General features: G+C 40.0%; 1 long non-coding RNA gene across 1 annotated transcript in view; it reads right to left on the minus strand.

The window, feature by feature from the left end:
• Positions 1 to 6,564: 6,564 nt before the first annotated feature.
• The window catches only part of LOC102200723 (uncharacterized), a 12,725-nt gene continuing 1,753 nt past the window's right edge, over positions 6,565 to 17,536 (minus strand). Inside the window, exons 2-3 of the long non-coding RNA XR_311509.1 lie at positions 6,797 to 6,932; positions 6,565 to 6,635 (exon numbers count right to left, since the gene is read on the minus strand). This is a non-coding gene — a long non-coding RNA (uncharacterized LOC102200723). The remainder of the gene's footprint in view (positions 6,636 to 6,796; positions 6,933 to 17,536) is intronic.

A 17,536-nucleotide genomic window follows, 5' to 3' on the forward strand; every position in this document is an offset into this window, starting at 1 on the left:
TACCTTTCTGAACAACTAGCTAGTGTGGCTAATATACCTTGTGTAGCTCAAAAACTCAAAAACTTCCACGCTTCATTCTTCAGTACTTAACAGACTTTTGGATGCTTAATCTTTCTCACCATCTTTGCCCAAAAGGAAGGAGGCATAGGTCAACTATTTATAGAGTGGAACTCTTAATTAAATTAGAAAAATAAAATAATCTTGGCCAATGCATTCATCCAATTACCCACAGACTACGTAAAATGACGATGCCACATATTTGACAGACATCTCAAAAGGTTGATTCTGTTCATCTGGACGGAGGGTTTTAAGTGGGAGAAATGTTTCGTCACTCATCCCAGTTTCCCCAACCTTATAAACTGTATATTTGCACAATGACTGAAACCAGCACCACTGACAGAACAATGAGGTCAGTTCCTTGATCATTAATATGCAAATTGTCATGACCCCTGTGTGAGTCAACCTTTTGGGATTTACTTACCTGGATGGTTGAGCATGCATCAAGAGACTTTTTGACAGACAGCGTCTTAGTTCTTTGATTGGGATTGTTGATCACAAGCTGTATGCGGACCTGACCGCGCCACCCAGGGACACATGGTACTCTCTTCTCAGTCCCAAAGCAAAGAAAGTTTTTAAATTGTCTTTCTAGACACGAACAAAAAAAAAAAAAAACCATGATCTTTTACTCTGCAATGCCTGAAACTAGCACTGGAAACCATAAGTGCAGTGGAGTTTGAGGAAATTGACCATCTTCATAGACTTGTTTTTTTCTCCTCCTCAGGAATTTCCACCTGCTGGCCAGGAGAAAAAAACTAAATAAATTAAAAAGATTATAGATGTGATGCCATATTCCTGAATAAGTCGGAGGTCGGTCTGAAATTTTTTGTGGAAGGCCCCCTCAACTCAGATTTGACATTATTTGAGTGAAGTTCTCACCAGTGATGATCATCAAAATGCAACACATAATCACAACGAAATCCAGCTTTGGCTAAACTTTCTAAACCATCACTGGATGGTGACTGACCCACGGTGCAGTGTCCTTGTGAAAAGCGCAGGAATTTGTGTTCCATCCGCATTAAAGAAGAAATAAATAAATAAAGGAAAAATAAAAACAGAAGATAAGGTTTTTGCTCTGGACAGCTGGGTTTAATGCCTAATTAGTGGAACGAACCCCCTAATCGGTCAGCAACATAACCCAGCAGTTTGGCAATCATCACAGCAATTCTGGAGGTGGATTGATTTCAGCATCTGGAGGCAGCTGCAGGGACAGCTGATTGGGTTAATAAGAAACACACTGATTATAATGAATGGGTCCTGTCTGTGAACCAGACGAGTGATGGTTTACTGGACTGCTTAGAAAAAATAAAATAAGCCACCTTGGAGGGATTTTTTATGGATGAAATGGAAAGAATTGAAGCAACCACAGATCATGGTAATGCAGAAGTGTTTGATTTCATGAAGCTCTACTTTAACTCTGTACTATGATAAGAACATGATTAGTGAAATTAAGAGGGAGTCTAATTACCAGAAAATCTGTTAAACATAATAACCATATGATCTCTGTATAGGTTATCCTATAGTCCATAACTGGCTTATCCGATTACAAGGCATTTTACAAGTTAAGGTCATAAATTACACGGCTTCTCTAGCAAAGATGGTGTTGAAATTTAATTCTAAATTAATATGAGAAAAGCCGTAGCATGACACAAACACTTTCAGAAAGTGGAAAATGCCAGAACGTGGTTGGAATTAAAATAAACCCTCATGTCCGTGTGGCTCTTTTTTCTAGTCAAACACACAGTTTAAATAATTGCACAAGAAAGTGAAATGTTCATTCTGTTGCACTTAGACGTGCTATTAATGAACAAAGTTGGCAAGCACAGGACTTGAGGACCTGTAAATATATCTGTTCCTTAAAAAGCTTTTATGTTCTACCTATAAAAGCTCCATATCCACCAGCCACTTCCTTAAGTACCCCAACCTGTTCAGCTGATCATGATGCAAATATCTAATCAAAAGAAAGAAATTCACTGCATTTACACATGCTCAAGGCATCCGAAGTTCAAACTAAGGTGGTGACTTAGAGACTTTGAATGTTAGTGTTGCTCCCACTCCATGGTACTGAAAATGTTATTGGAATATTTTAGTCTAGTACTGTGACAGCACTAAAGCATAGACCCATCCTGGCTTGTGGGGGGAGACCACAAAGAAAGCACATCCTATTCCAGCGGTCCCCAACTCCTGGGAGTAGTTTGGTATCGGTCCGTGAGAGTTGCGCCTCCGGTGTGAAATTTATGGTTTTCAGGATTTTAAATCAGTTTTTATCATTAACTGTTTCCCTGGGTCTTTTCCTGCGTATTATGAAAACAATCCTTTTTTGGTGCTGGTTTTATTTTGTTGTATTTATCCTCGACACCTTAAAGGCCAGTCCGTGAAAAATATTGTCGGACATAAACCGGTCTGTGGCACAAAAAGGTTGTCTATAAGAGTCACAGGAAAAGGTAGTATCCAGGGCGTGGTAGCATTTACTTCACTAAGCCTGTTGGGTGCTTGGATTCATTCAGTACTTTTATAGGTAAACAGTAACCAAGACAAACTTTTAATTAAAAGACTATTCAGAGCCAGCCAACCATTTATATACTGGGCCAACATATTCTGTGTTCACAGGCAGGAGGCCAGTGTTGGCCTAACATGATAATGGTTGGCTATATAAGTAAAACAGCACAGACTTCTCAACCAGCCAGTACTGGCTCATCTTTGCCTCTCTGCTCAGCTAATGTTGTCAGTCTTTGTACCACCTGCCCAGGGAATGCAGATCAACCTTAACTTTCCAACTAATTACAGGATAGTAAGCAATTGCCTGTTTTTCTTCACAAATGAAGAAATAAATATGCAAATAAACACAGGCGCAAGTAGATAAAATCATTACACGGCTTTAACTCTACATGCCTATAATGTTTTTTTTCTCCACATCAGTGTGATGCAAAGCAAAGCCTCGCTATGCAATAAAATGGATTTCAAGTATTTCAAAATTAGAGTAATGCAGTCTATGTAAAACTTTTAATTGTGTGCGCCGTTATCTGCCACTGATAGACTTGTGCATTTAGGCCAAACTCTCCTCCCTCACGTCCTCAGAGATCTCTATGACTAATTCATTATTCTAAGCCTCTTTAAGGTTGGCACTCAAAAGCTGTGTGATCACTGACAGCAGATACAAAGAATTTGGAACTTTATTATTCTTACTCCAATTTTCTCTGGATTTACCAATCAGTTTTCCCCCACTGTGAGAAAATTACACGTGCCTCACTGAGTAATTTAATGTGAAAAACAAACACTGGCACTCTTAAACGCTTACAGCTAATGCAGTGCTAAATTGAACCTTTTCAGCCTCCACCTTATCCAAGCACACACTGGGTTGTGAGTTTAGTGAGCTGACTCAACCTCATTCCAATCCTTTTTAGAAAATGATTTTTCTTCTTTTTAGTTTGCCAGAGTAATTTACCCTCATCACATTATATATTTGTGTGTTTTTTCCCCACTTGTCTTTTTCTAATTAATTACAAACCAAACAGACCTCTGTGTTCTGATATTCAAAGGGGATATATCATTTCCCTGCCCCAGAGGCGCAAAACAAGTATTGTCTGTGAGCTTGGTGGGGCTTTAATCAATGCCAATGACTCGGTGATTATTTGGACAGCAGCTGAGATTATAAGCTTCCTATTTTTGGAAGAAAAGAAAAAAAAACAAAACAAAACAAAAAAACCACACACACACCACAACACCTCACCCACTGGAGTTTCTTTTTTTCCCCAAAGACACTTCTGACTTCACCTGGTGGTATAAGTGTTCTTCATCCACGAGTTCACCCAAAGGACTGTTAACCGCTCAATAAAGTCCATCAACAAGATGAATAAATTGGCAGAGTTCAAGGCTAATTCAATCCTCTTATTTATATCACAGAAACTCACACCAATGTTTACCTCAGGCCATGATGTGTTTACTCTGAGTCATTGCAACATCAGAGAGGATCCCCAAAGATCCAATGACTGAATGAAATTTATCACAGTGATGATTCTAGTAGTTCCCTCCCTAAATGTAAGGAAGAATAATAAGACAACATCGTTTCCTGACATCAGGTCTGACCATATTTTAAATACCTCATAGTACCATATTCCAACAATAGAGCACGTCACTCTCAGACTGCAGGCTTCCCAGAGTTTCTAAAAGTACAACAGAAGATTGATCTCTGTGCAACCAGCTCCCAGTTTGGGTTCAAGAGACAGACACCTCTACTTTTGAGATTAGGCTTAAAACTTTTTTTATTTTTTTTATAAAGTTGGACAGGATCAGGTGACCCTGAACCAAGCCTTAGTTATGCAGCCATACCCTCAGACAGCAGAGGGACTTCCCATGATGCACTGAGGACTTCTCTTCTCACTCCCTGCGCACATTATTAACCTATGTCTATTCTCTGTCTTTACACATTTCGATTTGTCCCGTTTGTTATCCCTAGTCCCTCCATGCTATTCTTTGCCATCATCTCTTTTCCCCATGATAGATGGCTGCGCCTCACTGAGCCTGGTTTTTCAGGAATTCTCTGCCTGTAAGAAGGATCTTCTCCCTCACCCATGCAAAGTGCTTGCTCCTCGGGGGATTGTGGTTCTGTCTAATATTGTAGGCTCCTCGTGATTCAATAGAAAGTACTTTTAGATGGCATTTGTTGTGAACTGGTGCTATATAAATAGGATGATTGAGCCACACTAAGAGAACATCAAAATAAACATGAATGACACAGACCACCATGAAATAACTGAGCCTACTCATCCATCTCCAGTTTACCAGCTTAAACTGGTTTGGCACGGTGCTGACGTCGAATGACTCACTTGTTCTTGTGTTTAGAGTTTGAACTGATGTTTAAAATTCTTTAAAACCAAAAACTGCTGCTCTGTCTTTAAAAATGTATTAACCTTTACTTTTTGGACAAACTTTGCAGTCATGAGTGGGAGGAAGAGGGGGAGACGATCTATAGATTGCCATTTTATATAGCTTTATATATCTTATGAAACACTCAAAGCACTTTAGACTAGAGCCACATGCACTCACACATTAATACAAGGCTTGCACTTTAGTCTTGCATTAAACTGTGAGCCTTAACATTGGATGAACCAGCCTTGTGTTTCATTTCCTTCAAGCTGTGAATATGATACACAACATTTGTATAGCAATCACACAGAAAATTGTAAATACAGTCATTTGGCTTATTATATCATCTTAATCACTGTTGTCAGGAAAAACGTTTGTGTGATGCCACAATGGGTTATTTCGTTCCCTCAATAATAAAAAAAAAAAAAAGCTGCATCACTTGCAGATACATGAGAGAGAAAAGCCTCGCTGGCCTCCTCAGATTTCAGCTTCTCTTCTCAGCTAACCGTTGCAGCACAGGCTTTCATGCAGATAAATGTTAGACTTTAAAAAATGATCTGCAAGAAGATGAATCTTAAACAAACACATTGATGCCACCATAGAAGTTACTGTGCATTTGTGATGCAACACAAACACTAAGGATAAAATGTAACATCGCAATGTTTTGTTAAGAGGCGCACAGCTGTTTTGAAGACTCTACACACAATTGCACACATGGTGCTCGCATGGCTCCCTTCCATTACAATATTCTGTAGATTGGCACAATATTTTCGCATATTCCTTAATTGCTATCTCTGCTAGCAAATTAACTGAAAGCAAAAATCAATCAATTTCTCATTTTTGCTAAGTGCCCCCCCGAGACCTCTCTCCAATACCTCGCTTTGAGAAATAAAAGATTAAACTTGAGCTAATTGGACAGGTTCTTAATGCACATCATGAGAATAAGAACAGGATAATGCTATGAGGGCTGCACAGCTTGTTCTGATGCATGTGCTCCTGATTCACATTGCTCAATCAGTCAGGAGAACCATATGCATTTTGAATCGACATTGTCAACTTCATTTTAGTCAGGTCAATAGCCAAATGGATATTTATGATTCAAATTCACCAAAGTGGTTCCTGAAGCAGAATTTGTAAGCATGGAAGATGTAAAAAGTTGACAGGCAGAGGGGAGAACGGCATTACTAATTTAACATATCTGCTTAAGGACAGGTTTAAGTGCTGCAAGTTATTTTTTATTCATCAAAGACAGCAAGTGAGAAATGTTTACTAAAAATGTCTGATCAAAATTCGAGCCTTTGTGGGGAAAAGTTAACCTAACAGGAGTCCGGCAGAAAGCAAAAGCATGAAAGAGCTTGCAGCCTCTATTCTTTGTGTGGATTAAATCCCATTTTATAGGCTTATAGTGAAATTACTAAAATGCCTTTTGGACCTAATATAGCATACAGAGGCTATTATAACAGTCAGGGATTCCTTTTCTCTCACAGAGCCTATGTAACCTAATAAAAGAATTGATTGCTCTGGACATGGCTCAATATGGCGGTAGCTCCAAGGCAGGATATAAAAAAAAATAAAAAAGATGTTTTCATAGATCACAGCAAACACGGTAAAAAACGAGTATGGTCCAACGTCAAGTCAGGCCAAAATCTTTAATTCAGTTAGAGCAGAATAACTGTGCCAATGTCATTTTGCAATCTTGCCAGCACCCAATTCTGTTCTGGCAGAGAAAAAAAAATGTATATAAATAAATCAGCTTAGAACTTATTTAAGACAGATCTATACGAGCATAGATGGGATTCAGTCTGTTTTCGTGAAATATGGAATCTGTATCGCTTCCAAAAATATCAACGGTGACTGAGCAAAGACTTCCTACCCTTGGGCGAGATTTTCTTCGGGAGTGGAAGACGCCGAGAAGGGTTTCTCTGCGAGTGCTTCAGTCTTTATGAGTCCTGCCATATTTAGATGGAGCCGAATGGGATTTCATGGGGTTCGCGGCTCAAAGTAGACGTCTCATTTCATCGACGTGAAGGGGAGGAAAAAAAAAAAAAAAAAAAAAAAAAAAAAAAAAAACTTATTGAGAGTGAGTGTGTAATGTGCATGAAAGTTAGGTGAATGATGTACTTGTAACTGGAAGGTTAATTACTAATGAATTCCTCTAACTGTGGATGTGTCTTGTTGATAAGAGGCAGATACACACAAATAAAAAGAATGCCCTTTGTCATTGTTTAGTGTTGTTTTCTTTCTGGATTTGAATGCTTTGTGAATATCCAACTGTCACAAACAATAAAAAAAACAAAAAAACAAACAACAAACAGAGGCCACTTTTTGTCTGGAGACTTGTACACAGCATGATCACTGAAGTCAGGCAAATCCAGTGCTGTCAGTGTTATGGTGGCCTATTTTGTAAAGCATTTATTTTCCTCTGTTAGATCAATATGACTATGATTTGAACTACATTTTCAACATATCACCACACGCTAACCTCAAAAGTCCTTGACAGCAAATTGATTTTTCTCTGACTTACATATTGAACACAACTACATGCACAAAAGGCAACACAGAGGCGTAATCTTTTAATCATATTCATGACTTTTGACTCGTTTACATTACTTCGTTCCTAAATAAGACTGAGAGTTTAAAAGCAGAAAAATTCTCCAATTTTAATTGATGTAAATGCAACAGCTATATGAACTCTGAATGAAGCAGCTTGTTTATCCTGGGGCTGAAGCAAAGGAATGGCAGCACTTTAGCAAAATTAGAAATCATGGCCAAACTCAACACCAGACTGTCTTTGGAAGTTAATTCAGAGAAATCGTATTTACACAAATAAACTGCAACAAAACAGAAAGAAAAGGAGCCAGTACATCAGACAAAGGAGACGGGGGGGGGGGATGGCTCCCTGTCAGGTTCAGGAGATGAACAACAGGATCTGACAGCTACAGCTGACATCCTGAGGCAGGTAATACATGCATCACAAAAAAATAACAGAAACATCAATTTTGATTTAGTACAACTTTCACTGTCCACACACATGGATACATATCTCTGACAATGACGTGCGTGGAGCGAACCGAGCACGCCACCTCAATTATAAATAGGGAAAGTATAGTATTTGCAACACATTACATCATCTTAACCTTGTTATGCTATTTTGAAATGACGCAAGACGACCAGCGTGCAGCTAATCTATTCATGCAATTGCAGAAAACAATACTAGATCAGCTCGTGGTGCCAGAACTGTGGAGGAATAAGAGTAACTGCCCTCACGTGCTGAGCAATAAACTTGATGAATCCCGTCATGATGATATTTTACTGTCTTTTTAAGAGAGAACGCTTCACATCCAGCCTGGTCGGGGTGTAGCTGCTACCACTGATAGATGAAATCAGTGCTGATAAAGCTGCGGTGCATAATATCAGATTATAAAAACATTAAAACATGTTCAAGCCCAAGACATTTTTACATAACATACCTTTTTAGTTCAGACTAAGCATTGATTTAACCATTTAGGAAATATATTCAGTTTTATGAATGAGCCAAATGCTGCAAAACTGACCAGGCAGAACGTGGAAATGGACAATAACCCAAAGCGCATCACAACAACAATCCAGGAGTCTCTCATGGCAAAGAAAAGGAATTCAAGTCAGTCAGTAGAGTGCATTTTTCAGTTACTGAATACAGAAAGACCCCAAACCAAGAAGCAACTGAAGGCAGCTGCAGGAAAGGCCTAGCAGTGCTTTTGAAGGGCGGAAACGGCATTTTAATGACGATCTAGGATTCAGGCGGTCACTGACTGCAAAGAATTTTCACCTAAATATTAAAAAGCAATCCTTTTATTTAAATTATGCTACTTTGTTCAATTACTTCAACCTCAGGAAAAGAAAATGGGAGACTATGTATAATTTGAAAAACAGTTTAATTACCAAACAGTTAATGCAATATTTTATTTAAACCCTTTGAATTAAACATGAGAGTTTGCACTTCAATCACAATTCGGTTGTTTGGTTTGAAATCCACTGTGATGGAACACAGAAGCAAAACTACACAAGTGTCGCTGTCCATATAATTATGGACCCAAGGGTGCAGTATATTAATTGCCTAATCACTGTCACAACAGTTTAATTTTAAGCATAACTAATGCTGCAGTGATGTTATTTTTAAAAAGGAAAAGTAGGCTAACTCAAATAAAAGTTGGTATGGTCATATTCAAACTTGAAATTAGTTCAGTCAACCTGAAATTTAAAAATAAATAAATAAATAAATGCATCGCAGCAAAATTTGGCTTTTTGCTAATAAAAGTGACAGTTTAAGGATTCACTGTACTGTTTGCAGAACATGATGTCACTTTGACAACGTCTGCTTCTAAAGGAGAACGCTGTCGCTACACGTCCTATGTATAATTACCAGTAAGAGACAAGAGAAGCTGTCTGTGGCTTGTATTTGCTCTGTCTTATAGGACATCATCTAACAAGACATTAGACAATTTTACCAACTTTCTCCAGAGAAATAATTGTCAAAGTCAAACAACGAGACCAATCTACAGGAACATATTTAAACACGCTTTTCCCTTCTGCTTTAATGACAACGAGAAACCAGGGTGAACTTAAGAACCCCAGTCAAGTCAGTGTGGATCAACTGCAGCAGGAAAAGCAATCCCACAGCTGAAAACAATATAGCGCAGAGAAAGAATTAAGTGTTGGCTGGTTGTAGAGGAGGAAGCTGAGGTTGGTTGCCAGACTGGAGCGTTCATCTCTGAGTCCTTTAGCAGATTTGTAGCACTGGGAAATCAGTGTGGGGAAGAGAGCAGATAGTGCAAGATGTGCTGAAAGCTGAAAATCTGGTCATATTTCTCCCGCTGCACTGACTGCACACAAATGGTTCACACCGAGTCCACGGAGACAAACTGCTGATATGCAAAGCAGGCCGCCAATACTCCTACACCGGATGTTTTTTGACTTTGTTTAACTATCTGCCATTTTAATGTGGCACAAGATACACATGTATGTCGTAGAATATTACCCGTTATATCAATTGCCATTATTATCTGTTCATATTTACCCTTTTGTTTCAACCCTACCTGCAAACTACCCAAGAGTTGTTACATTTTTGGTACTTATCTGTGTGAGTACTCAAAGAAACAACAGAGCAGAGTCAGTCTCCCCTCTAATTTCAGGTGGATGAAAAATACTTTTGTCACACTTCAAGTCAGCCAGTGAGTTCAACTCAAATATCTTCACCCGTCTCTCCTCTGTTTGGTTTAGCTGCACGAGGGAGGAAGGACCTTTTTTCTGATTACATTTTTTCCCTCTGGTTTCTAGGAGAGCGCTGCTGGGATCTGAGAAAACTGAATCACTACAACAGTCTCCTACAGGCTAAGACACACCAGCAGTCAGGTGATCAGACCATCAAAATGATACTTTAGTGCAATTATTTAGACTAGTTTACCTCGAAATAGAACCGAGTTGGTCGATAACAATAATCGCCTGTTTGGGAAAACTGCACGTAGATGCAAAAGCGGTCAAAATTCAGCTCGTAAACTGTGATAATACAGTGCAATACTTTTGTGTCGGTTGTGCATCTCCATTCATTTAACGTACACCAATACAGCACCATTAACTAAACCGAAAAAAAAAAAAAAAAAAAAAAAAAAAAAAAAAAAAAAAAAAAAAAAAAAAAAAAAAAAAACTCAGCGTTTCCGCTTGATAAGGTAATCTAGGGCAAGCTAATTTGATGACTGCTGCCTTATAAGTGTGACTGATCATCAGTTTCCCAGTAAACAAAAGCTGGCAGCCTTATACGGAGAGCTATAAGGAGTGTTAGGAGTGTGAGGTTGTACAATCCTGGCTGCAAGGCATCAAACACTCTGTACAACAGAGGGAGGTCTGACCCTCTCTTGTGAACATATGTCATGTGCCACATGTGGACATGATGCGACTTACCATTTCTGTATTCCATGTAGTCCTCTTAGAGAAATTAAAGGGGCCACTTTCAGTGTAACCTTTTCTTCATTCAGAAAGCTCATTCTCTTTCACCGTGTCAGGGGACACAACTTATTAAATGTGAGCTATATTGCCGTGTCAGGACGACCAGAATTAGAGGAAAATGATTATACCCCTGTAACACCACAGAAGGAGCATGTCACAGTGGGTGCCATCATATCTAGACAATAAAACCGGATAAAGGTGTTAAGTAAAGCCCAGCTGGTGGCAGGGCTAACGTCTTTCCCAGAGGGTGTCCAAGAAGTGGCTATTCCTTCTTAGCGCTGACAAGATCTATCGCTGTGCATCTCGATCCATTTCTGCAAGGAAATGTAAAAATCTAGGTGGTAACATTTTGCCAAGCGTGACTCACAATACCACGGGAAGCAAAGCAAGCCATTTTAAATCAAAGGCGCTGCAGAATCGTGGAGATGCGCACGAGGCGCCGTGCACGAGAACTCGTTTCAGACCAAACATATGTGATCGCCTAATGCAGAAGACTGATTGCTTCCCTGCTGAGTATAAAAAGAGCTGGAAGATGTTCATGCAAGTGCTCGTATCCCCAGCTGTCCTGCAGGGAAATATTAAATTGCTTGCGGTTACAAAGACACTGAGTAAATGTCATGGGTAAATTTTATGTGGCCTTTGTCTGGTGCAAAGTTTAGAATTTCTGGAAAAATAAAAGCACTGAAGTGCAACCTGATCTGTATCTACACGTGCACACAATACGACAGTGATCACCTGACACTGATGAATGAATAACTGCCTCGTGCGGTCCAATTATTCTATATGTCCTCGTTGGACTCGAATCATACATCAAGCCAAGCAGGTGGTGGATGATTTCTGACAGAAATTTCCCTTTAATTTTTTTTTTTTTCCAAATTGAATCAAAAAGAATAAACAGCTTTCACACAGCAATGCTTAATAAAGAAAAAACAGATGGGCTGCATTTATGGATTGGAAAACAGTTAACGTTGTCTCACGATACAAACTATTTCAGACAGAAGGATTTTTTTGGACTCTGGATGTTGTGAGATTTAAGTAAGCGGGGGAAAGTTTTGTATCCAAATGTCTGCAAAGATATGCAAAAAAAATGTTCAAGGACAAACGACTATTGATACAGACTGTTTATAAAGTCTGGATGTACTTAGCACGTCATCAATCACTGTTCTTAAGCATGAGAGGTGGATTTGACGAAGAAACTTAGGACGCTGGGTGCTCATCCAACAGTGCCTTGGTAATCGCAAAGTAGTCGCACCCTAAAGCATACCCAGATGGGTATGCAAAACAGAGGTCAGGCTGTAATAACTAAGACTTGAACCTAACAACTGAGGCCATAAACTCATTAGGAAAGTGCTTACTGAGGTTAGAGATCAAGTGAGCAGTAGGGTCGCTTTCTCAAGGCTCCGACATGGTCTGTCAATGGTCCTACGCGCAGCTCTCCAGTGTTGCAGCTGTTTACCGTCACCGGGGGGCAGTGTCCCAAACAATCAGTCTAGGCTACTCTTGCTTGTGCTGCTGTTGGTCCATCAACCAATTGTGGAGAGAGGTCATGATTAGGGATGGGTATCGTTTAGGTTTTATCCGATACCAGTACCAAACCAGTACTTTTGAAATGGTGCCGGTGCTTAAACGGTGCTCAAACTGGTGCTTAAAGAATGAAGAACACAAACTTTGTCCAAAAACCTCTCATGTTTAGCTGTTTTTTTGTAAAAAGATAACAATGTTAGCCTTTTCTGCAGCTATAGGGGATTTATGGTATCACTCTTTGCTGGAAGCAGTGCTTAATCAAGGGGGGGACGACACCAACTGTGTCCAAAAAGCTTTTTTGGCCAGGGTGAAGGGAGTATCTGCCATCAAACAAGAAGACAGCCGCATGTAACTACGACGGTGTTTGCTAGTTCACCTTACGTGCGTTAATGTAATAACGTGGTTAGCCTACTCAACGTAAATTACACACGAACAACATTAAGCTACTCACGCAGAGAAGAACGGCTGCTGCTGCCATCATAATCATCCGTCATCATTTTTGCTACACTGGCAGGGCTAGGGGCCAGGACTCTATTCTTTGGGTTCTTGGGGGATGTTGCTAACTCCGGGACTGATAACAGGCACCACACCTGTAGTAGATGTGCTCGGTGTGAGGTCTCGCAGCAAGCTATCAAATACGGTGCATTTCTCTGCTTTTAAAAGAACGCTATGCATTGCCAGGTGTTTCATTAGATTCGAGGTGTTACCTCCTTTGCACAGTATCACCTTAAAGCACTTGTTGCAGTACAGCCAGACTTTTACTGGTTACTACCGTTTATGTCAGAACCGATGCCATCATGGTACCGGATACCGGTACCCATCCCTAGTCATGATGCACACAGAGCTTAAGTGAAAGAGTTATGAAAACAAAAAAGGGGGGCTGGTTTAGCTCACTGGGTTGAGTAGGTGACCTATATAGATAAAACTGTTGTAGAGGTCTTGGTTTGAATCCAAGTTGAGCATGTTTGCAGCGTTTTCCTGTCTTCTTCATACAATCCTGTCTCAATAAAGGCTAAAAAGCCAAATATTATATATAGTGTCCACTGGAGCGACTGTCTGGGCTTCTAAAGCTGTATTTCTTTGTTCATTAACGTCTCCCTCTCTCCCTATGCTGTTGGAAAGTTGCACGCTAGCATATTTGTGCTGGTTGCATACCCCTTTTACATGAGCAATTACCTGGACACAAATATGTTATCATAAACCATCTTTTATATGTGCAGTGTGTATATGATGCATGTATGCTATTCACTGTCAGAAAACTTGGCTTTTTGAAGATAGAAAATGGACTCGAGGGAAACCTGAACACAAAAAAATAAATAAATAATAATAATACTAATAATAAAAATAATAATAATTTAAAAAAATTAATAATAATAATAAAATTGAGGAATTTACCCTTAGCAAAAGAAACAAGTACATTCACCAGATTCAACCATTTAAAAGTTCAAAGAAGGTCTGACAAAATGGGTTACTGTATAGCATACAAATACTCTACTTTTTTTCCCCTGCAGGAAGTGCCCACAAACCCTGAAGCCCTTGGTAAAGGTCTTGCACATCCCACTACATCTGGGAGAGCCAGTCCTTCATAAAAGGTCCATTTCACTGCTGATAGAGGACAACGTCCTTAGAATTCACAACAACCACTGCACACTCCACAACGCCTCAGAAACAAGAGCTTGGAAAACACAGCTCAGAAAATCGAAGGGATTCAAGCATAGCTGGGTTTCGAAGATTTTGTTTGCTTTTTGTTTTTTAATCCATTTACAATTCAGAGAAATCTAGTTTTGGCTTGTTCCAACAATTAAATGCAGAAAAATCCATTTTAACTGAATGACATGCCCACCTGCAAAAACCTGCGACAGTAATTATGGAACGAGACTGCAAGTAAACCAAAGAGCCGTCTTTCCAGTAACAGCTTCTCTTATTGTTCGTTGCCCTGCTGTTCCGAGTGCACAGATTGGTTTTAGCCTCAAGCCCAACTGTCACTGAAATGAAAAAAGTATTAAACTGTGCCATGCTCCACATGGATTTACCATTACCATCATCCAATGCTGACGGCAAACGCCATTAAAAAAATAATAATAATAAAAATATATAAACCATATGCTTTATGGTGTAAAAAGTGACAGGTACACAAACAATTCAACATCACCTTGATGGGAGCAAAAGCAGAATAACTAAACAGCGCCGCTGACTCATTTGCAGTCACAGAGTGTTAATGGCTATGGATATGCGCCTCCTGCATGCATGTCTGCGTTTTTCCACACAAAAGGATGGAAAACAGGAAACCTCTTCAAACACAGCAACAGAGCAAAAAAAAAAGAAAAAAAAAAGGCTTCATTTCAACACATGTAAATCAATTAGGCTGGAACATGAGAGCTGGTGTGTCACACTGCCGCTTTGTCTGCTCTGTCCAGTGTCTACTCTCAGAGATAGGCTGGTGCTGGGAACGCTGCCAGCTACATCCAAACTATGACTGGGCAAACAGTGCTCCCACATCCACGCTATGCTGCTGACTGCAGACGTAGCCCCGAGTAATCAGTGGCACGTTTAATGTAACAGCTAGTCACCATCTATTCTACCCACTTATCCGAGTTCACCACAATCTTTTTGGATTTCATCCAGAAAGCTGTTCAGCCCAGGTGGTAAGACAACCAGGTCTCACGATCAATTAACATAGTAGATAACTGCCTAAACACCAGCTAAATGTATAACACACTGCCACAGCTCTGTTTCAGTGAAGGAAGAAGTCAATTCAAGGATCAATAGAAACATTTGCTCAACATTGCTTTTTAGATTTCAAAAATTAAACAGTTAAGAAAATAATCAGCAGTTGCCTCCAAAGAAACTGTATAAATGTTTCCCCTGATTTACTGCTATGTTAGAAATATGTTTTTTCTGTATGTGGGTGGAGTTCCATATTATATCATTTAAATGTGTTAAGTATCAAACTTTTTTTTTTTTTTTAAACTAACAAATCTTAAACCTGTATGTAGCATCCTGGAAGTTTCTTCCTGTTAAAAGGGAGTTTTTCCTTCCCACTGTCACCACAGTGCTTGCTCATAGGGAGTCATATGATTGTTGGGTTTTATCTCAGTATGTGTTATTGTAGTACTTTTGCTTAGTTGTGTTATGGTTGCGTATAGTTTCCGCTCTTCTCCATGTGCAAAGCCTCTCCCTGCACACCAAGCCAAATTTTACTTTCTTCCACAAAAGATAATTTTACTTTTCGCAATTTACCGAAAGAAGCCTCCTGACTTTACTGGAAGTGCAATAAGAGCTTCACAATTGCTAATCTGTCTACAATGACAGAGGATAACGACTCTTTCAGATCAGACTTAAAAGACAGAAGCTGACAGCTAAAAGCACTGACATTGTCATCCTCACATCCCCATAGCCCACCCACTAATAAAAAAAAGAAGTCAATCTTGGAGAAACAATGGCTACAAAAGCACTTCAAACACCACCCTGCCCTAGATTAGACCTCAATTCTGATGCCCTATTATTTCACCGGAGCATACCATTTCACAAGAAGTAGCCAGAAAACTTTTTTTGAACAGCTCTTATCAGTGAACATGCCTAGCTCAAGTGTCCTTGAAAAACCTTAATCCCTATCAGCTCTGGGAATGCTGCTCAGCACATGACCTCTGACCTTCCTGAGGAGGGGGTACGGTGAAGGAAAACAACTGAACAATTACAACGGCATCTCAAAACGAAAGAAGGAAAAAGTATCCTAGTGCATCAACTGCAAAGGGGGAAAATAATCTTTAGCGTGTTTACAACATTGTGTGCCAGCCAATATATATGAAAATACAAATTCAAGGTGAGAAGAATGAGAAATAATAGATTCATTACAGCACTGGATTTTCCCCAGAGCGGTCTTAAAGTCCATGATATTGCTTTTTCACACCTGGGGATTTGCCTGCTTAGCTCTTCATCCAGCAGGTCTATTACATTTCTCTTGAGGTATTCTTACAAAATTGTTTATTTAGCATGAGAGTGACAAGGAGGGAGAGGTTTAAAGTGCCGGGATGAGCGCAGGAGGAAGGCTTCCGTGTACAAGTGTGAGAGCGACTTGACGTCTCCGAGGCCAAGAGACTCTGAAACCATCCTTAGGGGGCAGCCGTCCACGCGCCAAATCTGTCCCTGCACTTGCTTTCAACAGCAGCGCCTTTATTGTTCAGGAAGGTGAGCACCCTCCCCACCCCTGCACTAAGCAACGCTGACCACAGGCGTTAGTGGGATTTGTGTAGGCACGCTATTGCAGCATACAGCACGCTGGCTTTACAGCCTTGGTGAAGCCATCAAGGAGAGTATATGCTTTAGTGCACACGTAGGCGTTTCTTTTGTGTGGTAATGAAACTGAGGCAAGACTTGGTGAAAATGAGTAGGAGAGGGGAGATACTGTGCAAGATGTCTGAAAGGAAGCAAGAGGTGGTTACACACTGAACATGGAAGGAAAACTGCACTCCGTCTCCATTCGGCTTACTGGGGTGAAGCACAGAAGAGTCCTAATCTGGGTCTAAATATAAGCACCTTTTAAATGTGCCTGCAAATGAATAAACAGAAACTGCGCTGCAAGTTGCTCGTCCTGGGGTTGCCTCCCAGCAACACACTTAATCCACGCATTGCAATGTCACACTTTGCTTACTGCTGGAAACAGTCCTGCACCCCTGCTGCTGCTGCATCAGTAAAAAAAATAAATAAATAAAGAGTTGGATATTAAAGGAGGATTAGTGTTTTGGAGTCCAACTAGATCACTGGGACATGTCAGGAAATCATCTTTGAGGATGCTTGATTTAGATTTCATCAGCACATGTAGAACACACTGTATGTGTATCTGCTGTGTAACACACCGTGACTTCGTTCACAAACAGCAGATGAAATCAGTTCTCCAATATGTTGCGAGTCCTCGAGCATAAGCAACTCTAACCTGATGTGGAGTGGGTATTTTAGCCTTTTTCTCAGCTCTCTATAGCATTTGAAGTGTGGCTTTTTTCATGCTTTTGTGACTGTGATGATCATGAGAGTTAATTACATCCGCAGTGCTTTTTTATTCAAATTAAAGTATCTGGTTTGATGGTGTGCCTGCCATTCTCCTCTGGGG

Source organism: Pundamilia nyererei, unplaced genomic scaffold (genome assembly GCF_000239375.1).
Source record: "Pundamilia nyererei isolate P.nyererei 1_Seehausen unplaced genomic scaffold, PunNye1.0 scaffold00015, whole genome shotgun sequence".
NCBI lineage: Eukaryota > Metazoa > Chordata > Actinopteri > Cichliformes > Cichlidae > Pundamilia > Pundamilia nyererei.